We start from the raw sequence: 27,837 nt of genomic DNA on the forward strand, positions 1-27,837 counted from the left end.
CTGAGAATTCCCAAAACAAGCGTCAACCTACATCTCGACCTTGAAGCTTGCCTCAGTTACATTGACCAATGGATGGCAAGAAACCACCTCCTTCTAAACCCAGATAAAACTGAAATCATGGTGTGCGGCAACACTACAATTCTCTCGCAAACACTCCCATAGCCCCCCTCCCTTGGCACTCCACCTTCTACTTCTGAAATAGTCAAAACCCTTTGCTCCACTATGGACACGGACTTCGCCCTCTCCCATCAGATAAACAATGTATCAAAATCCTGTCACTACCACCTCCAGCTCCTAAGCTTTATTTTCCCTTACCTCATCTATCCCAATAGACTTGCCGCTATATTGCCCACTGTCATTTCGAGACTGGACTATGCCAAATCCCTATATCTGTGTACACCGACATACCAATTTAACAAACTCCAAAGAGCTCCAAGTGCTGCCGCCAGTCTCCTTCTTGCACTGGGACACAGGGCTCACATCTCCCCTGCTCTCTGCACCCTACACTGGCTCCCTGTTGGACGAAGGGCAACTTTCAAAATCCTATGCAATATCCACCGAGCAGTGCAAAAGAGCGGCCCAGCATACCTACAAGAGAAGATCACACTCTACCAGCCATCACCCACCCTAATGTCAAACACTGTCCTCTTACTAGTGATTCCAGCCTCCAATTCAACCAGGATTGGTGGGCCCACCTACTCAACCTTGGCTGCAACCCTGTGGAACTCACTCCCTCCTCACGTTCGACACACCCATGGCCTTTCGTGAAGCTCTAAAAACCTGTCTCTTTCCGCAAGCCATGATTTGAACCGTCTAAGGCTTCCGAAACTCATCCAAATTTCTTGAATCATGAGTTTCAATGACATTAAACTGGAAAGTAATTACAGCTGGCCAACAAGTGTTCCTAGGGGTGGGAAGAGACCTCAGAAAATGACCAATAAGACATCAAGGCGAAATTAGGAACTGTGAGGCCACAGTTGGCAGCCTCAGTGTGTCTTCCAAGCTCTAAGATATACATCTGCTGACTCTCAACTTCCCGTTTCTACTACACAGGCCTAACAGCCCCCTGCAATCATGTTGATCAAAACCCACTCACTCCCTACCTTGCCCGACCACATACCTAAGATACGAACCATCCCACGGCACTATAACATACAGATATATCCTGACCTATAACCAGTATCCTGCCAAGACCTGCCCTAGATCCGATCATAAACTACAACCAGGGACCCAGAAAATGAGCTCCCTGACACATAGCCCAAGAATAATGACCTTCTGACCGTGCAAATCTTAACTTACAGAGTCCAAACTGTAAATCTACCTCAGAGTGCCGCTACCGTGAAATGCAAAGACGATCACTACCAGCTCATACAGACCCAGAAAGTAAACAGGAACAGTAGGCTCCTAAGAGTAAACCATCCAATCAGAAACTCACCTCTACTACCACTACGCTAACTCTCCTATTTACACCAACATACAATGGAGCGCATCTATACCCCTCGATCAATTTTGGCTTAGCTGCACACATATGAACAACTCTCCATGAACACCTCAACAACCTGTTAGAACGCAGCTATACCCCACGAAAAAAATTGGCCTAGCTGCACACATAAACGGCCTACATAGGCGTAATACTGCCTGAATGCAGTCTTGGTGCCCAACCACCTGACTGCACACATTCAACTGATCTCTCACTACCACAGCACCTAATGTTAGGATGTAACCTCCATCATGGAAATCACACTGGCTGCACACGCACACATATTGAGTGCACCCATGCACTGTATCCTACCCTACTCTCTGGACTGAACTGGACTACGGTCCCCAAGAGTGCTCAACCCACAAGCGCCTTGCGATCAGACCAATGATATATAGGGTGCTATATACATGCCAAATAACAATAACATTGACAGAACTTTGGTGACTAACATTCAAACCGCACTCTCAAACAAAATGGACTCTCTAAAAGCCAAAATCAATGCCAAGAAATTGCTGCACGTTGCTAATCCACCTCCCATCCCCATCCCCCCTACCTTTCCCTTCTCCCCTGTCACCCCAGAAGTTGTCTCCATTACCATCTTACACGTCCAACTGCAAAGGCGATGTTTGCCCTGCACACATCATCTAACTCTGTAAACACAGCACATAAACAGTGCTCCTGGATCTCAAAATCCAACTTGACAACATCCGCGACTCAGGAAATAATGCCAACCTGCTCCTCCTTGACCCATAGGCGGCATTTGACATTGTTGACCATTACATCCTTTGCCAACACCTCCTTACTAACTTCCACTGTTCACATCAGATCGCTCAATTGATCAAATAATTCCTGAGTGAATGCACCGCAAGGGCCTTCATAAAAAATGTCAGGGCCGAACCTATACCTGTGCCCTGTGGCTTCCCCAAGGGATCCTGCATCTCACTGGCTCTATGCAACACATACACCAAGGCACTCATTGACCACTTTGATGCACAGGACATTCAATACACCAACTTTGCACATGACACAAGCATCCTACTTCTATTATCAGGAGACGATGCACAAGACGTTGCTACTATCAACAAGACGTACAGCATCACTCAGAACTGGATGGCTACCCACAAACTATGCTTCAGTGACGAGAAACCGAGCTTCTCATGGTAGGCTTGGTGTGTCGCCTAAGAACCCTGGACCCTTCCTATTCTTCCATCCTTATCAATGGCAACACCATTCAAGTTTCTAACCATGTCAAAACCCTGGGGGTCTACCTCGATTCAGAGCCCTCAGTAGGAAATTCATCTCACCCCAAAACTGCCTGACCCTCGCCAGAGCTATTATTAGCAGCAGCTCGATTATTGCAATGTGTTGTTTTCAGGTACCTCGGCTAAAAACATTGCAATACTTCAACTTCTGCAGAATAAGGCCCCGAGATCAGCCCTTGGACTTAAACTCTCAGCCCACATTACATCATCAAGAGGGGATGCTCACTGGGTTCCTATAAAAGCAAGAATAGAATTCAAAAACGTTGACCATAACACACTGCTGCCTACACAACATTGCCCTTCTTACCTCTTCCCATGTCTCACCTAAGCCTATTACACCCTCCCTCTGTTCCTCCTCCAAACTGACACTACAGACGCTGTGCTTCAACCTCAAATGAGCAGGGGGTTCCAGCTTCAGCTTCACTTCTCCCACTCTGTGGAACTTCCTCCCTGACTACATCCAGAATGAACCCTCCTTCACTGTTTAAAAAAAAAACTCCTAAAAACATGGCTATTTAACAAATATGTATAACCTGTGTACTATGTTTGATTGTCTGATTTTGTTCTGTACCCGCCTACCTTGTAAAAGCGGTGTGATACCCACGGGTCTGGGCGCTATATCAAATAAAATAAATACATACAAATCCTTTGTTTTCTCCAACCAGGACAAGGCCTCCATTCTTGAAACACATTGTTTCATTCTTGAATAGTATTATACATACTGGTCCTGCTTCGTTGTTGACCCACGTTAGTAATTTAGAGTGCTTAGCCCATGATTCTATGCATCCGTCACTCGCTATTTGCACTATACCTATTGGTTTCTTCTTCAATAGTTGTACAGGGCAAGATAAAAGTCCATCTTCCCAACCGCTACTGGTGGTAGCACGTCCATATCTGTAGCCACCAATAACTGAGATCTCTCCCATCATCCTGGTTCTACTGATCTTTCAGTCATATCTGAGCAATCTATCCTCTTCTTCTCAACGACCTTTATTCATTCTCCAATTTGGGATCGATACAAACGTTTCTTGTTTGTCCACCCCACTGAATTTTCCATCCTCTTTGTTTTCATATAAGTATCTTCGTATGGAAATGTTCCTCGTGATCACCATCATAATGTTGTCCATTGTCCTTCAAAATGTGTCCTCTGGTTTGTACATTTTTTTTCATGTGCAGGCATTTCTTTAGCAATACATGTCCTTGCTACATTCATGGCATACGGTATTGAGCAACATACATAGCAGCTTTCATATAACATTCTCTCTCCCACCTCTATCATGTGCGGATACCATAGATTATTTTATAAATGAGCCAAATGATCAAGATATGTATTTATATATTCATGATCTTCCTCAGCATCCCTTTTAAATCGAAATAGGTGCCTAGTTATATTAAAAAACAGGCTGTCTGTACCTCTAGTGGGAAAAATAATAGATATTTCATTGACACCCTCCATATCTGTTTCACTTTTTGTAACATGTTGAAATGACATAATAATAAGGAGAAAAATACAAATCATGATACAAAATGATACTGAAATTAGTATTCCATGAAAACTCATCGACTTTCTTGATGGCAATGTGCCTCCTATAGTGTGAAACCTCCTCATTGTGTTTGTACTTTTAATATGTAATCCTGTTATTCTTTGTAGATCACACTTTTATATCAAAAGCTGCAAGATAATGGCTATTATGATTCTAAAAATAACATGATTGGTTTTAGGATTGCCAAAAAACGTCACTAGGTTTACATATCTCCTTATTTAAGCTGGATAAGACTAATATATATATATAAAAACAGCATACAAGTATGTGTCTATTGGTATCATAATAGGTAACATAAAAGATGAAATGTGCTTCTTTTGGCCAGGCTCCGGATCTTCTAATCATTGGGCCTCATTAAAAATGTGGATTAGCGCCATGGCTGCCTCCAAAATCCTGTCCGGGTCTGGTCTGGTGGAGTGGGGACTTACCGGGACATTCCGCCCTTGGTGGACCCGGTAAGTCCCCATTCCAGATGCCATTCCCCATTCCCATTTGAGCACCCATTGGGCTCAATGGGAATGGGGAAGGTGCTAATTACGGGCGTGCTAAGGGACCTTGGAATTGGGTGGTAAGGGATTACCGGCACCGGTCTCCTTACCGGTGCCCGGTATCCCTTAGCGCCCACCTCAGAATGAGGCCCATTGTCTCTTTGGACCTATCTAAAAAAGTTCCAGGATAGCTGCAATTCTATTTATTCCTTATTAAATTTGGAAGATATTGGTCCTCAGTTTAAAGTGCTTGCGTGCTCTTCATTTTTCATGTCCCTGCTTTTGGTCAACGAGCGAGTCAGCATGCACGGATCTTCAACTCTTGCTTCACTGTGGGCAGCTGCAGGAGGTGTTTCTCATTTATATGGTTTGATGTCATGTAGATACAGACAAGCTCTTCTTCCTTTCAACTTTCCAGCTGTGGGGCTAACTTCCTCCACCTCATATGTTCCCTCAAAACAGGGCATACTCCAAGTGTGTACAAACCTGCGTACCAGCACCTGGTCCCCTGGGCATAAGCTAGGTGGCTTTAATAAATCCTCTGAATCAATGGGTTGGTCGTCTTTGCCACTTCTTTTGGACCCCTCCCTTTGACTTTTAACCCGATGAGACAGTAATGAAACACTTGCAGTCATTGTTGTTAGGTAATCATGCATCTCGTCACCTAGTGTCTTCGCTACACTATGGGCATCAGTTCTTACACTATTATGAGGGGCATGGGGTGTTCTCATACAGCATCCATTCACCAACTCATGAGGAGTCATATGGTGATCTGAACGAGGCTAATTTCTTAAAGCATATAGAACAAGGGCTAGGCAGTGTAACCATCCCTTCCTCAAGAGGGGGCGAGGCGAGCACTCCAGTTCCTAGCCAATATACTACCTGAAACAAATATTACTGGATTAAATCCCAAAAGTGTCCATTACATTCACAGGGTAAATCCCAACTGCTGCCAAAATGTTCATAGGGTTGAATCCCTTCAGCTGCATTTGTAATGCTGTTCTCCATGTTCACAGGGTTGAATCCCTTCAGCTATATTTGCACTGTTGTTCTCCTCCTAGCGCTTTCTGTCTCCAACACTCATCAGGGAGGCTGTGTTGCCTATCTTTTCAGTTGATTCCAATATAATTGCTATTGCAGTCTCTAAGGATTATGGTAGCTGTAGAGAAACCATTTTAACAATTCAGGTGAGCAGGAAATGACTCCCCTCCAGAAGCACACATCTTACTCTTATAAAAGCGGAAGGGGGAAAACCATAATTATGGCTCTCCAATATGGGGCATAATAACCCCGGTGCTGCAGCCTCTGGAGTCGGGATCGCCACAAAAATACATGAAAAACAGGAGGGGGCGCGGCACGCACTCCAGTTCCCAGCCAATACACTACCTGAAACAAAAATTACTGGATGAAATCCCAAAGGTGTCCAGTACATTCAAAGGGTTGGAGGAGCACACCAGTGCAAAAAGGGAATCAACCCTGTGAATTATTGGGCAATAATTGGGATTTGACCCTGTGATTTAACCCTGTCGATATTTTGGACACTTTGGGATTTAACCCTGTGATTGGACACTTGTTTAGGTAATATATTGGCCAGGAATTGGAGTGCGCACCTCGCCCCTGCTTTTTTGAACATTAAACTTGTGGAGATCTGGACTCCAGAGGCTGCAGCACCAGGGTTATTTTGCCCTACACTTGAGAGCCATAATCATGGTTTCCCCCCTCCCCCTGCTAAGGGTATGATGTGTGCGTTGGAGGGGAGTCTTTTACTGGTCACCTGAATTGTTTAAATGGGTTCACTACATGGACCATAATTCCTAGAGACTGCAACTGCATTTATATTGGTTTCACCTGAATTGAATGACAACTCAGCCTCCCTGATGAGTATTGCAGATACAAAAGCGCTTGGAGGAGCACAACAGTGCAAAAAGGGAATCAACCCTGTGAATTAATGGGCAGTAATTGGGATTTAACCCTGGAATATTTTGGACACTAGGATTCAACCCTGTGATTGTTTTTGGACACTTGATCAGGTAATATATTGGCCAGGAATTGGAGTGCGCACCTCGCCCCTGCTTTTTTGAACATTCCTTCTTCAAGGTCATCTTGATCTTCACAATTCTCTCTTTTAATAATCTGTTTAATCTCTCACAGATGCCATTCACCTGTGGGTGAGAAGCAGAGGAAAACATGTGCTTAATGCCTAATAAAATAACTATTTGTTGAAACAACTCATTTACAAGGCGCGGTCCATTGTAAAACCGCAAAACCTCACACACCCCATCTGGGAAATACCGAGTGCACAAGAAACTTGGCAGCGCATGTGGAATCAGTGCAGTTGAAGCTCTGGCCCATTATTTGGCAAACAACACAAAAATGATGAAGTCACAGGCAGCGACAAGCAAGCCATTGTGGCATAATGGATGTATGCTAAGCCATTGTGCAGAGCCAACAGAGGGGTCTTTCCAAGCCAAGCCAAGCACTGAATGAAATGAAGGTGATTTGGTAGATGGTAGCAAAATGGAAGGTTAAGAAGTTAAGAAGCACCTGCCTGTTCTTGACCGACAAAGAATAGACTACAACTTTAAGTCATATTGCAATTAAATGCAGCAGTGACTTGATGGTTCTAACTATCACTACTGCCCAAAGAATAAGTGCTGAAATACAGAAAGAACTGGACATGGAATAGGAAAAATGTCTTGCTAACACAGCACTTACTAATGCCCGTGAACAACTGAAGGAAAAAAATAAGCTCTTTGATGACTAAGGCCAGCACTATTACTAAGAAAACTAAAAAACTGGCAAAGGACATACAGGAATTTACATCAGATCTTCCCATGCACAATGGACCAGTTTATTGAGGCTGCCAAAAAACAATTTGTGACCCAACAACGAGGACAAGGAAAAAGAAGATAGGTCTCCTTTTCATACTCCAGCAGCGACTCAGACGATCAGTCCAGATACAATCAAACACAATCATTCAGACATTTTCCACCACCCCCTTTTATTAGGCCGAGGAGGACCTGGAGGAACCATGTGGGTACCTCCATGGTTCCAACCGTATGCTCCAATGAGGCGGCAGACACAGAGTCAAAGTCGCCCCATGAATCCACAATGTCAATCTTCAATCTGGCCAATTTAGAACTTTCTAAAGCACATAATTCAATCCTCTCAAAAGGCTTGCCATTCGTACAGTCTCAACAAACTGACTGGTTCATGTTGGAAATAGAGGTCTGCAGATTTTTAAGAACAGTTAGACTGAAAGCATTCTTTAAAGATTCACCAAGCACGAATAAGGAATTAGACTTAATATTTCCACTTTTCCCCTCAAGATAACCAAATTCCATGGGACATTAGAGCATTTGAAAAATGTGTCTGAAAAGAATTAAATACCTTGAAAACCGAAAAAAGGATTTCCTAAACATAACCTTATGAGAGAAGAAAATGCGGCTCTCATTAATCTCTCTAAGAGCCCATCCATAGTGATCAAACCAGCAGATAAGGGTGAAGGGATTGTATTTATGACAAATGACCAATACCTAGAGATGGCGAACACACTATTATTTGACGTGGATAGTTACAAAAAACTGAAGAAGGACCCCACAAAAGAAATCAAAGCGGCAATTGAAGAAACAATCAAATATGGGTATTACTATGGATGGATCACTGAAAAAAGAATTTGAATTCCTCACTACTAGTCAGGGCCGTATTCCTACTATTAATGCCCTACCAAAAATCCACAAGAACTTGGAAAATCCACAAGGCAGACCCATTGTTTCAGGCTGTGGCTTAGTGTTGGAACCACTATTTACATTTGTGGGCACGTTCCTTAAACCCATGAGTATACTAACAGCTCATACCTGAGAGAGACAACTCACACTATCCACATTTTTGAGAACCTGGCTTTCAATCAATCCAGCCAATGGCTAGTCACCATGGATTTCAAGTCGCTCTACACGAGCATATCACAGGATAAGGCTATTGAGTGTATGCAGGACCATCTAACCCGATCTATCTTGCAGGACCGAGTGCCGGCCAACTTCATTATTGAGCTTATGACTTTGGTTCTATGTAAGAATTACTTTGAATTCAACAGACAGTTCTATCGCCAAACCAAGGGAACTGCTATGAGTGTAGCTTTTTCCCCAGCCTAGCAATTCTGTTCATGTCTAATTTTGAATCAATCAACATCCTTTCTGATAAGAATCCTTTTCAAAGTCATATCTCAAATTGGAAAAGATACATTGATGATATCGTGTTCATTTAGGATGTTCCAGAGATAGGTTTAAAATTCTTTGTTACATAGTTAAACAATGGAGATACTAACATCCAATTTACCATGGAGTTCAGCAACGTGGAGGTCCACTTTCTAGATCTCAAAATTCAACATAAATCAGGAAACCTTTTTAGGAAATTAAGTGACAGAAACATCTTACTGCACTTTTCTAGCGATCACCCCCGCCAACTTAGAGAGAATCTACCATATGGACATTGCCTTCGAATTCAAAGAAACTGCACAGATTAGGCGGATTTCTATAACCATGCCAGTGACGTGGATTTCCAGTTGACACAAAGGGGGTATCCAAAAAAGCTAATTAATAGATACAAAAAATGAGCTACATTTACTGATAGAGATACTTTACTAACCCCCCAAAAAATTGGCAACCAGACAGAGGTGGTGCGAAGGATGACATGCGTCATCACTCATGGTCTACACATGTTCCAGGTTAAAAAAAGATTTCTAAATATTGCCTACTAGCAAAACCTGTCTAATGAGCCGATACCAAAGTTTGCTTTTAAACGTGCAAAGAACCTGTGTGACAAACTGGCACACTCAAGCTTTCGAAATCTACACCACGCATGGGATTATGGGATTGTGGGAACTACATGGCATGCCAGTTTACCAATGTTAAGTGACTTCAATTCAGCAATCCCACTAAGTCAGTGCCTCATCTGGGACGCCCAAGGGAAGCCCTTATTTATGTATTTTTATGACAAGTTATACTCTGGATGATAAACCCTTATATAACGCCCCTCTCTTTCAATCCCCCTGACCTCACTGAGCCAAGAAGTAGGTTTGTTTTGCAATTTAAAAGATTTATTGGAAAAATTAAACAATATATATATTACACTTTTATAAATAAATTAATATTTGATCGCACTTATGAATATTACCGTGATCAACAATGGATAATATGACAATTGTATGCTTATTTAATCACTTAGGAATTGGTATAGAAAGGGTAAAGTAGCAGAGAATACTTTTATGGTTTCAAGGATAAACAATGATCGAAAAGAATGCAACACAGGAATAACCTTGATTTGATTTCAACAAAAGACAATGTAATCACTTTTCCCCTTTTGGCAATTCACTCCCCCTCCCCCTTATTCAATATAAAAAGATGGAAAGGAGAGCGCACAGTTCTCAGGAATACAATCAAATGTAGTTCAGTTCCCCCCTAGCAAGCTTAGATCACAGGGCTGATTTTAAAACACTGGCAAAATACTTTAAATGTGGTTTGCAAAGAAGTGAAAATATGCTAAAAATGATTTTAATTCCCTATAGGAGATTCAGGGTAGGTGATAGCTACTTAAGGTTAGTTCAAGCCACACTGGCAATGCTCAATGAGGGATTAGCAGGTTCAAAACGAATTTTAGCAGTTCAAGCAAAAGACGGCTATCTTTGACTAGCTAATTTTTCAATTCGCGGCAATATTTCCGAATGCGTCGAGCGCAATCACAGAATAACTATAAGGAATAGAATGTTGTTGGAAAGATTAGAATCTTAGCTTTCAAATGAAAGTTAAATCTCGTTCCTAGCACCTACGAATCCAAAGATACAGACAATTTTATGAAGGTAGTTTTTCAGAAATGAAATAATGATTAAAAATGGCAAAATGACACTTTTACAGGTTTAAAATCGGAGAAGGGATGCAGTTGTGGACAGGTTAAAATGGTTTGAATCCGATTATTTTAGACTGAGAGCTTGGTTCTGGCACAGTTCTAGCTGAGTTCTCACACTATAAATTTGAAATAGGCCGTCAAGTTCTGATCAGGTTTGGACTGGACTCCTGGCGGGTGGTTCTGAAGTCACAGTTCTCTGGGTCAGCACTGCTCTGCACTTCACAGCGGTCTGGTCTCTGGTTCTGGCCAAAATTCTTGGCACTGCCGAAAAAGTTCTGAAGTCTGGATTCTAAGTTCTGGAGATGGTCCTTCTGGATATTGTCTGGTCCGGCAAAATGTTTCGCAAGAAAGTGGAAAGTGAATCTCCCTTGCCTGTCCAAAGCAGTCTCTGTTTATGTGTTTTGAAAATGGGTGTGTGCGTGGGCATAACTAAGCCTGCCCCTCACAACTGATCATTGGCCAAGCTCTCCTCTCTCCCTTGATTGGGGGAAGGAATGGAGCGTACTCAGGCATCAATTTTATGGCATACAGAAAGAACACTCCCCTTTGCATTTACTTAGAAAAATCAATTTTACCCAAAACACATATTTCCCAGATACACAGTTTGTTGAAATTACATGTACACATTGCAGATGAATTAAGGTACATTCTTGCCCAACTCTGATCTTTCTAAGAGCTTGGGTTGAGAAATGACAACATTTTGTGCTTTTTAGTGACTTTCGCCATATTGGTTTTTCCTCAAAATGTACACAGACCTGCACCCCTTCCCTGAGCATATTACTGGAAATTACTATGTCTCTATCCTAAACACAGTGTCTGCAATATTAATAAATAGCGGGGTTCGGTCCCAGAACACCGCACAAAGTGGAGTTTGGTCTCAGATCGTGAGGGCATTTTCCATATTAAGGACCCCCAAATTGTACATTTCTGTGAGCTTAATATAGGATTTTATAAGCAATTTAACTTAAACATATATTTGCTGCAATATGAATCACAATCCAGTTTGGCCCGCCCCCAGAAGCTTGGTGAGTCAGAGATCACAGGCCTCTCCTTCTTCCAGAAGACTTGTTTACACCCAAAATCAGCATACCCCATTCAATTGAAAGGGTCTGGTGTGTTGTGTCCTGCAGGCTGCAGGGGAAACTCCTCCCTCTCAATCAACAGGGCCATGTGATATCCTGGGCTGTTGTGTGTGTCTCTGAGGTGATAATGGTTCTCAGGAAAAGCAAGTCTTTTGAACATTTAATTACATAAGACCCCCTTCTGTTCACTGCACAGTTCTGCAAGACAGCTCTCCTGTCAGGATTTATAGAGCGCCAGCGCCGGTCAGTGTCCAGTGCCGGTACTGCACCTATTTTTGACAGCTGTCTTGAATTAATACATTTCAAAAAGAAAGGATTTTACTTGATAGTAAATGATCCTTGCTTGACATGGCATTGATGTTGATCTGCAGTAGAGTAAAGTAAAACACTCAACCATAGTTGGATTTTTGTTTGGTGGTTTCGGGCCCATGATCTTAGCAATTTTTGACATTAATAAAAACGGATTTTGAACAGAACCATCTTTCTTTGCACTGGTGGGTGGCATGTCAGGGGACCGTTTTAGTGTGCGCAAAACTGTGCGGTTCTCCTGGATTCTGGCGCAAATGTGGGCTTTTCCGCCAACTTGGATTTTCTAAGCCCACAGCACCAAATGTTGCAGCATAACAGTTCAAACGTGGGTCAAGACACCCAACACCAATAAAATGAAGTACTTCAACATTGGAGAGCGCATATGGATACTATATAACTTAACCAATTTCAAAACAAAACAAGGGGTCTACTGTATTGAATGCCTCTGTGGCCTCAGATATGTGGTTCAAACCACCAGGTAGGTACACATAAGGATCTCTGAACATAGATCCAAAAAACGGTATAAAAACCTTTCAGCACCCAGGATCAACCATTACAATGTGTGGGATATATTGACCCACTCAACGGCATTGCACCACATCACCAAGCCACATTTGCATAAGAAACAGCAACCTGGCTGCGCTGGCTCCTGTGCGCACCAGGACCTCAAAACTGCGTGTTGGAAGAAACAAAAAAATGGCTGCACCATCCTGCCTAGCACACTTCAGGCAAAATGGAACAAGGGGCCACACTGAAATGTATCCCAGTGTGTTCTGAAACCTATATATGGAATCAATTTTACAGGTAGTACTGCTTTGCTGCAAAAGCCAAAATCCCCAACAAAATGAAACATTTTCACCCTTTCAAAATGCTGTTTTTACGCTAATTCCATCTGTTCATTCTGAAACCACTGTGAGTAAAAAGGCCCCACCATGCCCAGGATATTTCACTGTGCTTCACCAAAACCAGGCATAATTCCTGAGTGACAGGCCCAGTCAAACCAACTCTGAGGGAAATCAATAAGCAACTTCATTTTTCACTTGCACAGGAACATGCTTTAATTACTTGCCAAAATGTATCCAGGCGCAGCAGTTTAAAGAGACTGTAAAGCTCTGAGCCAGGTCAAGTGTAAATGTATCTATGCTTTGGATAAAACTCCTGCATTCAAGGAAATGACTACAGCTGCAAAGACAGTGTGGGCAATATGAGGCAGCTGCAAAACCGAATTTAAAGAAAGAATGCTAGCAGTTTTAACGCATGTGGAAAAATGGGCTTTGCTGACTGAAGAGAAAAAAAATTGCCTGTTTAAAATAAATTGTTGAATAAAAGCCTGCTTACTTAGCAATGTAAAGGGATTATTTTAGTGGTGATAATACACCCATAAGCTATCTTCTTTCAAAGGTTTGCTTAATTCAGGACACAAAATAAGAAATTAAAGAGTTTGAAACACATGGGCTGGATTTGAAAGCTCACCGAAAAACCAGTTATTCCAGTTGCCAGCCATGAAATTTCCGCAAGGAAGGGAGACACACCATAAATCCAGGACACGTAAGTGAAAATTGCCAGCTTGAAAAACTATGAATGGGCCAGGACAAAGCAAGTTCACACGCTTGTCAGACATTCGTCTGTGCTCTAGGCTGGGACAATAGAAGTCCTGGGACACTAACCTGTCAAGTGTAAGGGGCAATAAAACCTTCAATTAAGATGTGAAACACACCTTGCCTTGAAGGAAATGACAGTTGCTTGCAGTTGGAGGAAGAAAAAAAAAAGGGATCTAGTAACAAATGTTAGGGCCCAAGGACTAAATCCAGTAGTGGTGGCTTGACACGTCGTGATGCAATTGAGTCTTTCTGACAATATACCCCTCAAGAGTACAAAAGGACAGATTGAGGTGAGTATTGCCCGAAAATATTGGTACACCCTGGTACCGAGGCAGCTGGCTGCAAGAAAAATTAACCAAGTATTAACATTTGGCTTAAGGCAATGTAATCTCAAAACAAGGTGAAGAACTGATACTCACAAGCAAGAAAATCAGAATGGGACTGAATAGTTCCAAGCTAGATTGGTGAGTATCCTGAAACAAGAAAGGTAACTGGTACCAGGAGGACAGAAGAGTAAGAAAAAGGAAGAACCAAACTGTATGTGCTTACCAAGTAAGTTTTGGGAAGGAAGTGATAGTCCTGGAAACACAATGTCCTGTTTCCTATTCCTGCCGGCACAAGGATGCGTAAGGAGTCTATGGATCCTTGCAGCGTTGTGCTAATGTCCTTTGATCCTTGCGCTGTTGCGCTAATGTCCTTTGATCCTTGTGCCAATGCGCGAAAGTCCTTTCTGTTCCTTAAAGTCTTTTGGCGGTGAGAAAATGAAGACATAGCACTGATTGCAGTTGGAGCAGTCTTGGCAACAGGCAAGACATGAGGAATGAGGCAAGGCAGTCGGTGGACGTTCCGAGATAGGCAATAATCAGGTAAGACGTGAGGATTAAGGCGAATGCAGTCCGAGGCCATTCCGGGTCTAGCAATGAGCAGGTAAGACTTGTGGGATGAGGCAAATGCAGTCCGTGGCCATTCCAGGTCTGGCAATGAGCGGGTAAGACTTGGGGGATTAGGCGATTGCAGTCCGAGGCCGTTCCGGGTCAAGCAAGGAGCAGGTAAGACTTGAGGGATGAGGCGAATGCAGTCCGTGGCCGTTCTGTGTCTGGCAATGAGCGGGTTAGACTTGAGGGATGAGGCGAATGCAGTCCGTGGCCGTTCCGGGTCTGGCAAAGAGCAGGTAAGACAAAGGCAATGACAAGAACAAGGCAGGAAAGTCACAAAGAAAACCAGGGATTCAAGGAGCCAGAAGACAAGGTAACAAGATGCGTAGCTTAGGAAGTTTACAAATTCAGAAGCACTGCCGTGCACGGGGGCGGGGCTTAAATACCGGTCAGCGGACCGCACGCATAACACGGTGTCGTAGGCCTGAACACCTACGTGAATGCAAAGGTTGCCAGCGTCTCCAAGTCAACCCATAGCGTTTCCTGAAAGGGAGCGGGGAAAGAGACGAACCATGATTCCGAGGAGCTAAAGAGAGTCCCGCTTTAGAGTGAAAACCGTTTGCTCTACTGTGGATTCTGGAATGTTTAATCTTATGCGGGACCGATCTATGATCAGAAGGAGAGACATCTAATGGAACCCTGACAGTTTCCTCCCCCAAAGATGAATCCCCGGGGTGAGTGGCCAAGAACCTGGACAATAGGAGAGGAGCATGCACGTTTGACTCAGGTTCCCATGTACGCTCTTCCGGACAGTAACCTTCCCAATCAATAAGCAAATGACGAACCCCACATATCTTCTTCATATGCAGAATAGCTTTAACTTCGTACTCCTCCACACCCTTGACCATCACTGGTGCAAGACGAGAAGGGAGGCGGGTACCTGCGGTGCATGGCTCCAAAAGGGAAACATGAAAGACTGGATGTATCTTCCATTGGGAAGGCAACTCTAAACGAACCACCAATGGATTGAGAACGTCTTTGATAGGGAAGGGACCCAGAAAACGAGGTATCAGGCATCTACGACCAGGCAAATGGAGGTTCTTAGAAGCCAACCAGATCAGCATTCCAGGTTGATAATTGGGTGCAGGGGTCCGGTGCTTATCACCATATAGTTTAGCTTGCCGTTGAGCGGCCTCCAAGTGGTCCGAAACCGTTTCCCTCAAAGAGATGAAGTCACGAATGCAACCCTGGGCTGCCGGATTGCCAGTTGTAGGAATCACATCCTCCAGAAATGACCTGGAATGTAGGCCGTAAAGGGCAAAGAACGGAGTGATACCAGTAGACGAATGCACTGAATTATTGTACGCATATTCTGCTGCTCCCAATATTTTTAACCATGATTCTTGATGCTGAGCGATTAGACAGCATAGGAATTGTTCCATAGTGGCATTCGCCCTTTCTGTTTGCCCGTCTGTTTCAGGATGATAGGCCGTGGAAACCGTCCATCTATACCAAAAGCAGTGACTAGATAACGCCAGAAACGGGATGTAAACTGTGAACCACGATCAGTAATGATGATCTCTGGTAGTCCAAAATGACGGAAAACGTTCTGCAAGAACAATTCCGCTAGGAGCGGAGCAGAAATTATGCCCTGGAAAGGTACGAACAAGGCCATTTTAGAAAAGTAATCAACAACCACCCATATGGTATCACAACCTCTGACAAGAGGTAATTCTACCACAAAGTCCATTGAGCTCATTAGCCAAGGTTTCTTCGGGATAGGCATAGGATGGATCAATCCCATTGGCTTGGAAACCGTACGTTTGCACTGAGCACAAAAATGCGCAATTCCTGATGTAATCTGAAACATCTTTAGACATCGAAGGCCAGAACGCCCATCGTTTTAATAGTTCAAGAGTCTTGCGTCTCCCCGGATGTGCAGCCATTAAAGCATCATGACACCACTGGAGAGCCAAAACACGGGTTTCAGATGTAGGGAGGTATAGCCGTCCTTGTACATATGGCATGGAATTGATGACTTCCATCTCATGGTCATGAAGTACAGGAGGACTAGTCGCCATCCAGGATTTAATCAAACCCTTCAAAGAAGAATCAACAGTACAAGAACAAATGACAAACGACAGCTGTAAAACCTTCCGTTCCTGGAGAGGCGTCTGTCCACCGACATTCAGTCTGGATAAGGCAACTGCCTTGGAATGTAAACTGCCAGGACGGTAAGTGATCTGAAAGTTGTACATTGAGAACAATTCATGCCAACGTGCTTGGCGAGCGGTGGTACAACGTACTGATTTAAGAGCAAGAAGATTACGGTGGTCAGTGAAGACCTGTACTGGTGTAATAGTACCCAATAGATGGTGCCTCCACACCAGGAATGCAACACGTATTGCCAGTAGTTCACGCTCAGTGATAGTATAATGCATCTCGTACTTGGTAATTTTTCTAGACTGATAGGCCACGGGATGTAGAAGACCAGTATCCTCACATCTCTGGGACAGAACAGCCCCCATAGCGAAATCAGAGGCATCAGCTTCAACAATAATTGGATGTTTTTGATCCGGATGCTGTAACACTGGGGCTGAAGTAAACGTGGCCTTAAGCATGTCAAATGCTTTTTGGGCTTGATCAGACCAAACAAGGGAGACTTGGAACTAGTTAGTGTAGCCAAGGGAGCAGCGATAGCAGAAAAGGAGTGTATGAACCGCCTGTAAAAATGTGCAAACCCTAAAAAGGACTGAAGGGACTTTACATCATTTGGGACAGGCCAGTCCAAGATCGCTTTGACCTTATTATTGCTCATCTTAACACCCTCACTGGTGATATATCCTAATAATTCAACCTGATCAGCATGAAAGACACACTTCTCCAGTTTGGCATAGAGACTGTTTTCACGCAGCTGTCACGACCCTCACCCAAAACCCCCTCTGGCAAACCCATTGGGCAAACCCATTGGCCAGGTGGAGTCAGGACTCGGGCCTCTAGAGCCTTGCATCCTCTTCAAAAGCCCTCCTGGGGCCAGTTCTGGTGCCTATGGCGTCAGGCTCATACACCATGAAAAACATGTGCTTTGGAACTACTTTATTGTGTTTGCAGCCAACATGGAGGCATCCACATAGCTTGGTTCCTAAGAACCAAGCTATGCGGTCTAGTGTTTTGGGTGTGGTAGCCTAGGGCCTACTTTACCTGAACTATTTTGTTGGGACTATTTAAACCACACCCGAGCAAGACAATACGCTTTGAGTTACTTTGCAGTTGCAACGTGACGCTCACCGTGTCCAGCTATACCCACGAACCTCGAGAGAAGCAGAACCTGCAAGGAGACAAAAGGAACATCGTTATCAGCAGCATCTTACCTACAGTCTTCATCTTTAGCTTCTCGCAGCTCCTGAGAACAGCTTCCTTGAATCCGCATGCCTCCCGGACTGAACGACCTGAAAGAGGAAGATAGAGGCAACATTAAAGAAAGCATAAGAGACATTGCAAATTACGAACTGCTCTAAAGGCTTACCTGGCTGGTCGCCTCTCGGCTGGCACCACTCCGGAAATTCCACACGCACTGAAGAACACTGCGACCTACAAGGAAAGAAGGGAAAAACAGGTTGGCAAAGGCAAGACATCGCAGCGCTGCGCATAGCGCTTACTTACCGCATCATAGCGCACTTAATGCACCATCATTTACCAGCGAGGTTCAACCAAGCCAGTTCGCCGCGCTGAAACTCCGCATATCTAAGGGAGAAAAAGAGACATTATTAAACAAAGAAAGTAGTGCAGGATAGCAACTATACTAAAGAACAGCAATAAGACCTACCTGAACAATATCAAATGGGCCGGCGTCAGTGAATTAACTGGACCGCACACGCCCACGAAAGACAATGCGCCCCTGCAAAGAAGGCAGGACGGAGAGCACGCCTAACTCTACCACAAGGTGAGGAGAGGGCCCCAGAGGGGCTGAAATCATACGGGGGTGGAGGGAGGATACTTACCCCGGTCGGCCAGTCTTGAACACAGTCCTCCTGTATTTTCAGGCAGAACCTTCCCCGCAGACCACATCTGGGCATCACTGAGAAGTATATCAGCGAGTAACCCGGCTGGGTGGCATCCCTGTGGATACCAGGTGAGCATAACAGCAGCCTCTGTAAAACAGTGGAGATGTGTTGAACATGTTTTTGTAGGTAGAGGAATAAATGAGAATATCATCAAGATAGACACCCATGAACTGGTCCAGTTAATCCTTGAACACATCATTGATGAAATACTGGAACGTAGCTGGGGCATTACATAGACCGAATGGCATAACCAAGTATTCAAAAAGACCGTATTTTGTCTTAAAGTCTGTTTTTTTTTTTTTTTCTTTATTTGTGTTTGGTTCATATACAAAAATAAAATTTCGCAGAACCTTTACAAACATTAAAAATTCTAAATATAGACACATATACAGATATATAATCGTTTTTCCATCTTTCGCACCTGTTTTAACATGATTTATTCCCTTCGAAGTATAATTTCATTTGTAATTTAATCTTCTGATTTAAAGTTTTCTAGTTCCTTATCTATATATCTACACAAGTTAACAAGTTCAAATATTAGCGGTGTATAGTTCCCTTGCATCATCCGTGCCCATAATGTATGCGTACAGTCCTCAAAGTCTCTGTTCACAAATTTCATTAACTAGTTGGTCCTCATATTCCTGAAATGTGGACATTCCAAAATAAGATGTTTTAAGGATTCAACCGATTCATTACATAGAGGAAATCGACAATTCAATACTTTCCTCTCACCCAGTTTAGTCCAATGAACAGTTCTCTCTCTTGTGTGAAAGAGATTCAACCGGTACCTCATATAAACCTGTCGGACATATTTACATGGAAACATAGTTATATACGAATACCTCGGTATACAGTTTTTTTAGAAAGGCTCCATATTCTTCGTACAATTTATATGCTGATATACTATCAATAGTGTCTTTCCAATTTAGTTCAAATAACTTTTTTTTTACAAATGCTGGGCGATAGCATAAATCCTCTTTCATAATACCAATCGTGTGTATAAGATTTTGCATATTAGTTTGGTATTTTTTGAACGACAAAAGTGGGTGCATCTAATAGCCCATTCAGGTCAACATAGAAGGAATTCTTAGAAGGAAAGCATATCTTTGCATAGCACGAAAGTTGACGCCATTTTCATCTTGAAGATAAAGCAATTAACCCTAATTCATGGCGAAGAACTGCGTTAGGTAAAGACATTGGCAAGTGCATGGCTGATTTTATCAGAGTTCCCTGCCATGAATCTAGGATTCCAGAGACATCGCTAAGGCACATGTCTATGGAATACAGTATGACCGATTCGATTTTTAGAGTCAAAAAGTCTATTAGAGGAACCAAGGAAAATTTACAATATTTTGAATATATCACTTTAAGTTGCGATAACAGGGGGCGCGATTTGTTTTTTATTAAATCCGACCAGTGTATGAGTGAATTTTGCGCAGATATTTCATAGCCCAAGTATATTGCACTAGGGGAGCAACCAATTTTAGTCTGCATAATTTCCCAACAATACCTTTTACTGTTCTGCCTCACCCCAAACTTCAAAATAACTGTTTTTGCAGGGTTAGGCATTAAGTTATGTGTAACGGCAAATTGTTGGAACAATAATAACTTCTTTTGTAACCCAGCCGGAGTTGGATCAAATATGATAATATCATCGGCAAATGCCATCCACTTCACTCGCATTTGACCTAGTTTTACAGAGAACAGATCTTTTAAGTCCAAATATTTGTCCAACTCAGCAATATACAAATTGAAAAAGGTTGCTGCTAGGTTACATCCCTGCTTAAGACCAATAAACGTATTGATCTGATCGGTTGTTCTACCATCAGCAGAGATTCTTATTTTGTATGAAGTATTAGTGTGTAGCTGAATGAACCAGTATATTAAGTATAACGGAATTCCCATAATCATCAATTTCTTCCACAAAAGGTTTCTCACGACATTATCAAATGCCGCCGCCATATCGACCATTGCCATGTATACTGGTTGTGAGTGTTTACCTCTTGTGTTTGCAATAAGGTGAGCCATTACAGTAGCATTCAGTGTAGTATTCATTCCCTTACGAAAACCCGTTTGAGATTTTGAAAGGAGATTATTTTCTTCAATACATTTTTCTAGATCATGCAATAGTAATATGGCAAACAGTTTCGCATCAGTGTCAATCAGAGATATTGGTCTATAATTCTGAGGAAGGGAGGGGTCTTCCTTTTTAAATATTGGTACAATATTAGCCTGTGTCCAAGAGCAAGGGATTTTGCCGGAATTAATTATGAATTCAAATTTAGTTTTCAGCATTTCCACCCAAAACTCTGGGTCAGCTTTGTATAAGCAGGGAGGAAGCACATCTGGGCCAGCAGATTTTGAGTAGGAAATTTTCGATATAGCCCATTTCAGATCTTCCCTTGACCATTTCAGTTGGACAATCTTTGAATAACATAGCTGAATATTGGGAATAGACTCAAATCGCCCCGGAATACGATACTTCAGGGATATATAATCGCACCATGTTTCCTCAGATATACAACAAGGTGATACTACAGAGATTTCCCTTTCATTCTTTTTTATCGTTCGCCATATAGTTCTAGTATCATGAAGAACAATTGCACGTATAAGATCACAATTCTCTCTATTGTATTTACATATGCAAGCACATTTTAAATTTCTTCTATATTCTTTCAAAATCAACAACTTCGCTGAGCTACGTTGCTCCACTCTGAGATCTGTGGATAGTAGCTGCCTAATTGCTTTATTCTTATTTTGTTTAAGTACTTTACATAGAGGATCAAATGGATGGGGGTGGGTAGTCTGCACATACTTTTTCCCGAAAAAGGAAAGTGCATTTTTGATCAACTCTGTATAATGCTCAATCTTTGTTGTAGTCAAGTCAACATTAGAGACTTGACTCAAATTTAACTTCTGTGAGACATATTTGACAAATTGGGAGCATAATCCTTGATTCCATCTGATGGAAATTTGTGGTCGGGCAATTTCGACTAGAGCCATAGCAGGTTCTATGTGTGGTCTTCTACACTCCCATTTTAGATTACACAACAGATGTGCATGATCACTCATCCCACTAAAGCCACACTGTGAGGAGACAAGTAGCGAGAGAAGAGATCTAGTAACGAAAATAAAGTCAATTACCGATGACTTTTCCCCGCGAGACCATGTAATTTGTGATTTAGGGTCTTTATAACTTATCATGTCCAAATCCCAATTTTCCATTAGTTCTCTAAATAACGCCCCCCTAGTGCGTGAAAGTACATTTGGTTTTACATTTCCATAGTCATCTATCTCTCTACAATCGTAATTGAAGTCTCCTCCAATAATAATCTCAGTAGGTGGAACAGATTGTGCTATATTCCCCATACAATCTTCAAGTTCATCTAATATCACATTAAGCCCCGTGTTCACAGGATTCCAATATAAACATACTACAGTGATCGACATATTTAAGTTGGGTAGACTGTTTTTCACAGACACACATAAAAGATTTGCGGATTCCCAAACCACTTTGGTGCGTAAAACTGTTGTTTATAGCAATCGCAAGGCCACCACTAGGGCGTCCAAGTAGCTGCTTCTTTGCTAACTTACAGTAGGTTGTGAATCCTGGTATGAGGAATACGTTTGCTTTCATAGTTTCTTGTAATAAGATAATAGTGGGCATATCTTCAATTGGTAAGGAAGCATGCCAATTCCTCAAATTCGAATGACCACATACATTCCAGGAGAGTACCTTCAACAATTTGCTATCCGGTTGCTATAAGGAGGAATCCTTGGTTTTCACTCCTAAAAGGGCAAATACCATAGGTTCCAACCATGGCATGCCTTTTTCCATTGCTACTCATGTGAGAAGTGTTTGAAGCTCTCCTTTAATAACAGTGTTACTTTGTTGGGGGTCTAGTATATCAGTGTCTGTGGGTTTGAGTTCTAAATTGGATTCACTAAACGCCAAGCAATCATTAGCTATTGATTCTGTTGTAAATGTTAATAATTTTATTCCTTGATTTTTAAATTCATCTCCATGTGACATGATGAAATTTAACATAGTTTCTGAACCCAAATAGCATACTGCTCTACAGTTATCAGTCTGCGCTATGGACACTCTCAGTATATCTTCCGTGGTAATCAATCTTAATTGTGGAATTCGAGAAAAGAGAGATAGTATAAATGATCGATTCATTCTCTTGCCTGAGGTCGAGATCTTATTTCCTTCCATCCCCACAAGAAAGATGTTAGATTTGCTTTCGTTAAATTTCTCCATTTGGTTTTCTATATTAACACACTGAGCTGTTGAATCTGCACTCTTCTCTTGCACTCTATCTATTGTTAGTACTGATCTTTGAGTATCTATAGTTAAATCTTTACTAGGCAGCACCTTTTGCATTACCTCATTTGACTCTAGGAGGCATGTTGATAGATTTTTTGTTTCAATACACTGTGATAGCAAAATTTGTACCTCTTCTAATCTCTTCAGAATTGATACTTCTCTCACCTTCCCCTCTTCGCCCAATGCTGGACGACTATCCTCTTCTACTTGTTTAATTATTTTTAAAGTTCTGAGATCTGGCATTGGTAAGACTCTACTCAAAGCACGTCCATGAATCGCAATGTAAGGAGGTGAAAAAGCTGGCCTTGCGACTATTTTATTTATAGTCGTTATCTTTTCCACAGGCATGCTTTTTTCATTTTCCTCCTCAACCTCTTCTAGAAACAAAACGTCCTTTTCTACAAATGATCCTTTCACACAAGATATGGGAGATGCATGTTCAAGAATAAACTTTGATGTCTTCCCTTTCCCATTGATCTTGTTTGAGAATTTAGTGTGACCTGTTTCATTCTTATCTGCAATTCTAACCGGGCCACCCACTGATTTTGTACAGATCTCGCTATAAGGTTTGTTCCCTCCTAGTTTAAATTGAGGGTCCAAAATCGCTGAATTATTAGGAAAAATTTCTTCATTGGTTGATATAATTTTGGATGTCCTAGTTGTGTCAAATATAGGAAAGTGTTTAGTTTTGTTTGGTTTAGGAGAAAAAAGTGATTCAGCACTTGCCTTAAGCTTTATTTCCTTTCCTATTTCTTCCTGTTTTATGTTATTACAATTAAGTTTATCTGCCACTATGTCTAACTTATTATTGCCACCCTTTGTTGAGAGAGTTACGTTTTCTCTATTCACATCATACTCTTTGCTTTTGAGGATAGCTTTAGCTGCCCAATACGAGGGTGGTTTCAATGCGTCCTGGCTCTCTTTAGACAGCTGACGAAGATCAATACTCAATTTATCAGATATTACAATAGGTATTTCGTGGGAAAGTGCATTATCTGAGGATACATCTTTATTATTTATATTTTTTGTAAGTTTTTTCCCATAAGCTTCTCTTTTTCTCTTTACGATTCTTCTCATTGCTCTTTGGTGAACCCTTTTTGCACGGCGCGACATAAAGAAAGACTAATTTTCCCTGTTGTTATGCTTATTTTCCTTCTGTTGCTCTTCTACTAATACTTTCACCAGAGTAGAGGGACCTTCAGATGGTAGCAATAATTTGTTCTGACAGGATAGGATAGAAACATTCATCAGTTCCATTTGAGTTTTCATAGCTCTAACTTCAGACTTACAGTTACAGATAGAGGAGACTAAAGCTGAACCTATAAGTGAATTGTTGAAAGTGTCTGGTCCCTCACATACTTGAATGTTTTTATCACAAACATTCAGGTTAGGTTTAGTATTTAAGTTGCGTAATGTATCAGCTGCTAAAATGAAGCCCTTTATTTTTTCCATTTTACAACAGAAGTGCTGTAAAGTCCCCCTAATATCTTTTAATTCTAGATGTGTCAGATCATGGCCCTTATCCAATAGATCTAAAATGTTTATAATAACCGGAAAGGTGCACAGAGACTCGGGTATTTTCTGTTCTATCCCATTCATGGCATCCTCCACAAAGTCTATTTCACATGGTCGGCTCAGATTTTTTACGCCCTGTGATTTAAGAGACATGTGGGGGGATGAGGATATATGAGAGTAGGATAAATGGTCAAAAGAAGAATCTCTTACTACAGCTTCGCCGCAACGCTGCGAAGATACATTATGCAATTGTTTGTTATTACCACACATAAGCGGAGTTAAGGTGCCTATGGCATGAATTATTTGGTGATCAAGTGCAATCATATTTTTTAAGGTGGAGTCATTATGGCCACCAGAGGTGAGAGATGATGCAGGATCTTCAAGGCTACATCTGCTAAGGTCTCTTTCTGTCATCGCTTTTAAAGAATGTGAGTTTATGTCTTCCGAACCCGGGAAGGTACCTTGTGAAGTAGTGGGACTCTTTACATTGGTGTGGTGCATTGGCTCAAACCTAAAAATGCTGATGCTCTCTTGATTGACCTTATTAATACACATATGTGGGCTTTCTCTTATCGAAGATTCAATATCGTTATTATCATTATGTGATTCAGATAAGTCGATATTCGTACTATTGTTTATTGTATTATCTAACCGTTTACTTCTTAAACCTGCTGCCATATTATTCCCAACAAATTGTACTTCAGCAGCTAAAGAGGAATAAAATAAACAGAACTCCCACAATTACAACCTTACAGTCCACCGCTAAGAAGAGGGGAACTCTGAAGACGTGCTCCTTCGTGAGCTCAGTATTTATAATTCAATGCACTTCTTTCTAATATGTATCTCCTGACAAGGAGCACAGACCACAGAAGTTCAAAGTTGCTTCTTCCAATAGTTCTATAATTGGAGAACTAAATATGAATAATTATTTTCCTGCCTCACAATATAGTCAATGTCCTAATTTCCACACAAATAATCATATTTAAAACAGATACTTCTTACTTTGTGTTCAAACTTATTCAGAATTCAAGATACAGAGCATCCACAGTTTCCCGAATATTGAGACACCGACTGCGCCGAACAGCCGCCAAACAGTCACTAGGCTTGACCCCGCCGGGCTTATCGCCGCAAGGGCCCCTTCAGGCGGCTCAAACGGTGTTCCAAAGTCACGTGATTGAACACGTGAGCAACACAGGTCCTGCCTCCTCTTGCAAACACGTGACCAGTAGCAAGAGCGCGACTCGCTCGCAGTGCCACTGGAAGATGAAAAGTACTTGTGCAGCTTGTACACAGTTCAGGGAAGCAGATATAAAAACACATGTTCTTCCTGGTCAGAACGCAATGCATCGCTCGGGCGCCTTCAAGCGGCTCAAATGGTGTTTCAAAGTCACGTGATTGAACACGTGAGCAACACGGGTCCTGCCTCCTCCTGCAAACACGTGACCAGTAGCAAGAGCGCGACTCGCTCGCAGTGCCACTGGAAGATGAAAAGTACTTGTGCAGCTTGTACACATTTCAGGGAAGCAGATATAAAAACACACGTTCTTCCTGGTCAGAACGCAATGTTCTGTTTTCCATTCGTCGCCTTCTCTGATCCTCACCAGATTATAGGCTCCCCTTAAATCCAGTTTAGTAAAAAACTTGGAAGAACCCAGTTGATCCAACAGGTCTGATATCAACGGAATTGGATACTGATTCCGGACTGTGATTGCATTCAGCTCTCTGTAATCGATACAGGGGCGTAGGTCTCCTTCTTTCTTGGGAACGAAGAAAAGAGGTGATGCTGCTGGAGACATAGAGGGATGGATGAATCCTGTCCTGAGTGCTTGAACTAAATACTCTTTAGCACTACATCCTCCTTTTGCGTAATGAATAGATTCTACCAGAAGGAATACGGGCCTCTGACAGTAGTTCAATCGGGCAATCATAAGGACGATGCGTATGTAGTTTTTCTCCCGCCTTTTTATCAAAAATGTCCCTAAAAGAATCATATTCTTTAGGAAGGAGCTCTGTAGTGATCGCCCCAATCGTAAAGGCTGTATCCAGGAGCAAGGAACTAGGATTTCCGGATTCAACCGTGGATACATGGCGAAACTTCTGAAAGTGGTCCAAAGTAAATTCAACAGAATGAGATATCCAATCGATGGTAGGATTGTGTTTAGTTAACCATGGCAGAACCAGAATCAGCTTGAGTTGGGGAGCTGAAATAACATCAAAATGGATGATCTCTGAATGATTGTCACCAATGGATAACACAAAGTCAATGGTTTGCTCCGTCACCAAACCAGAAATCAGTGATGTACCGTCCACTGCATTAACTAACTCTGTTGTTTTCTTGGAAATCAATGGAATGGAATGATCACGTACAAATTGTGCATCCACGTAATTTCCAGTTGCACCTGAATCCAGCATGTGTTCAACAGACCAGGTTGTCTCATATGTAGAAGACAAGGTAGCCAAGACTGAGAAAGGAACCAAGGATCTGGGGGACGATGACAACTTCACTCAACAAAGGGACCCGTCTATTGTCGAGCTGTGGTGTTTCCCGCCTTCTTAGGTTTCTTGGGACAAAGTTTAAAAAAATGACCAGACGAACCACAGTAGAAACATAAATGATTGGCCCTTCGGAGTTCCCTTTCTGAGGGAGTGAGTGGACCTCGAATGGCAACAATCTGCATTGGCTCACAGGCTGAAACAGGAGTCAACACAGGTGGAACAGCTGGTGTGGTTCTTTGTTCACCCTTTCGTTCTGCCTTGCAGGCGTCAATTTGTAACACAAGGTCAACCACTAGACACAACCGGTACCGTTGCTAGAAAATCCTTCAAACTTTCTTTCAATCAGTTTCTGCAACTAGCTAGTTAAATTTTGCCAAGTACTCCAAAAAAGATTGGTCTTTTTGTTGTAAAGAAAGCAATTCCAGGTCCGTTGCTTGTGATTTATATCTGGTATCAAAAACAAGGGTCATAGCCGTAATCAGTGCCTCGCAATCATACAGGAGCGGGCTACTCTGTTACAGCAGAGGATTGGCCCATACTGCAGCAGTACCCCCAAGGTTAGACAAAACAAAAGCTGCCTTTGTAGTAGCATCTGGAAAGGAGGCAGGCCTACACAGGAAATGCAAACGGCACTGATTAATGAATGTTCGAAAGGTCTTAGGATCGCCTAGGAACCTTTCTGGAGGAGCCTACGGAAACTGGGCTGCCATGTAGGCAGGACTCGACTCAGTATTCAATTGAGCCCTTCCTGAAGCTGAATCCGCTCCAGGACTAGGTGCTCCAGCTCCTGACTGCAAGCCAGCATGTAACTCATTGATACAACGTTGAGGAGCATCATGTGCTGCTGTCATATCGCCTCTGAGGTCAACCACCACTTTGGATAAAGCTGC

The sequence above is a fragment of the Ambystoma mexicanum genome, chromosome 6p (genome assembly GCF_040938575.1).
Source record: "Ambystoma mexicanum isolate Mex_15411 chromosome 6p, UKY_AmexF1_1, whole genome shotgun sequence".
NCBI classification, from domain to species: domain Eukaryota; kingdom Metazoa; phylum Chordata; class Amphibia; order Caudata; family Ambystomatidae; genus Ambystoma; species Ambystoma mexicanum.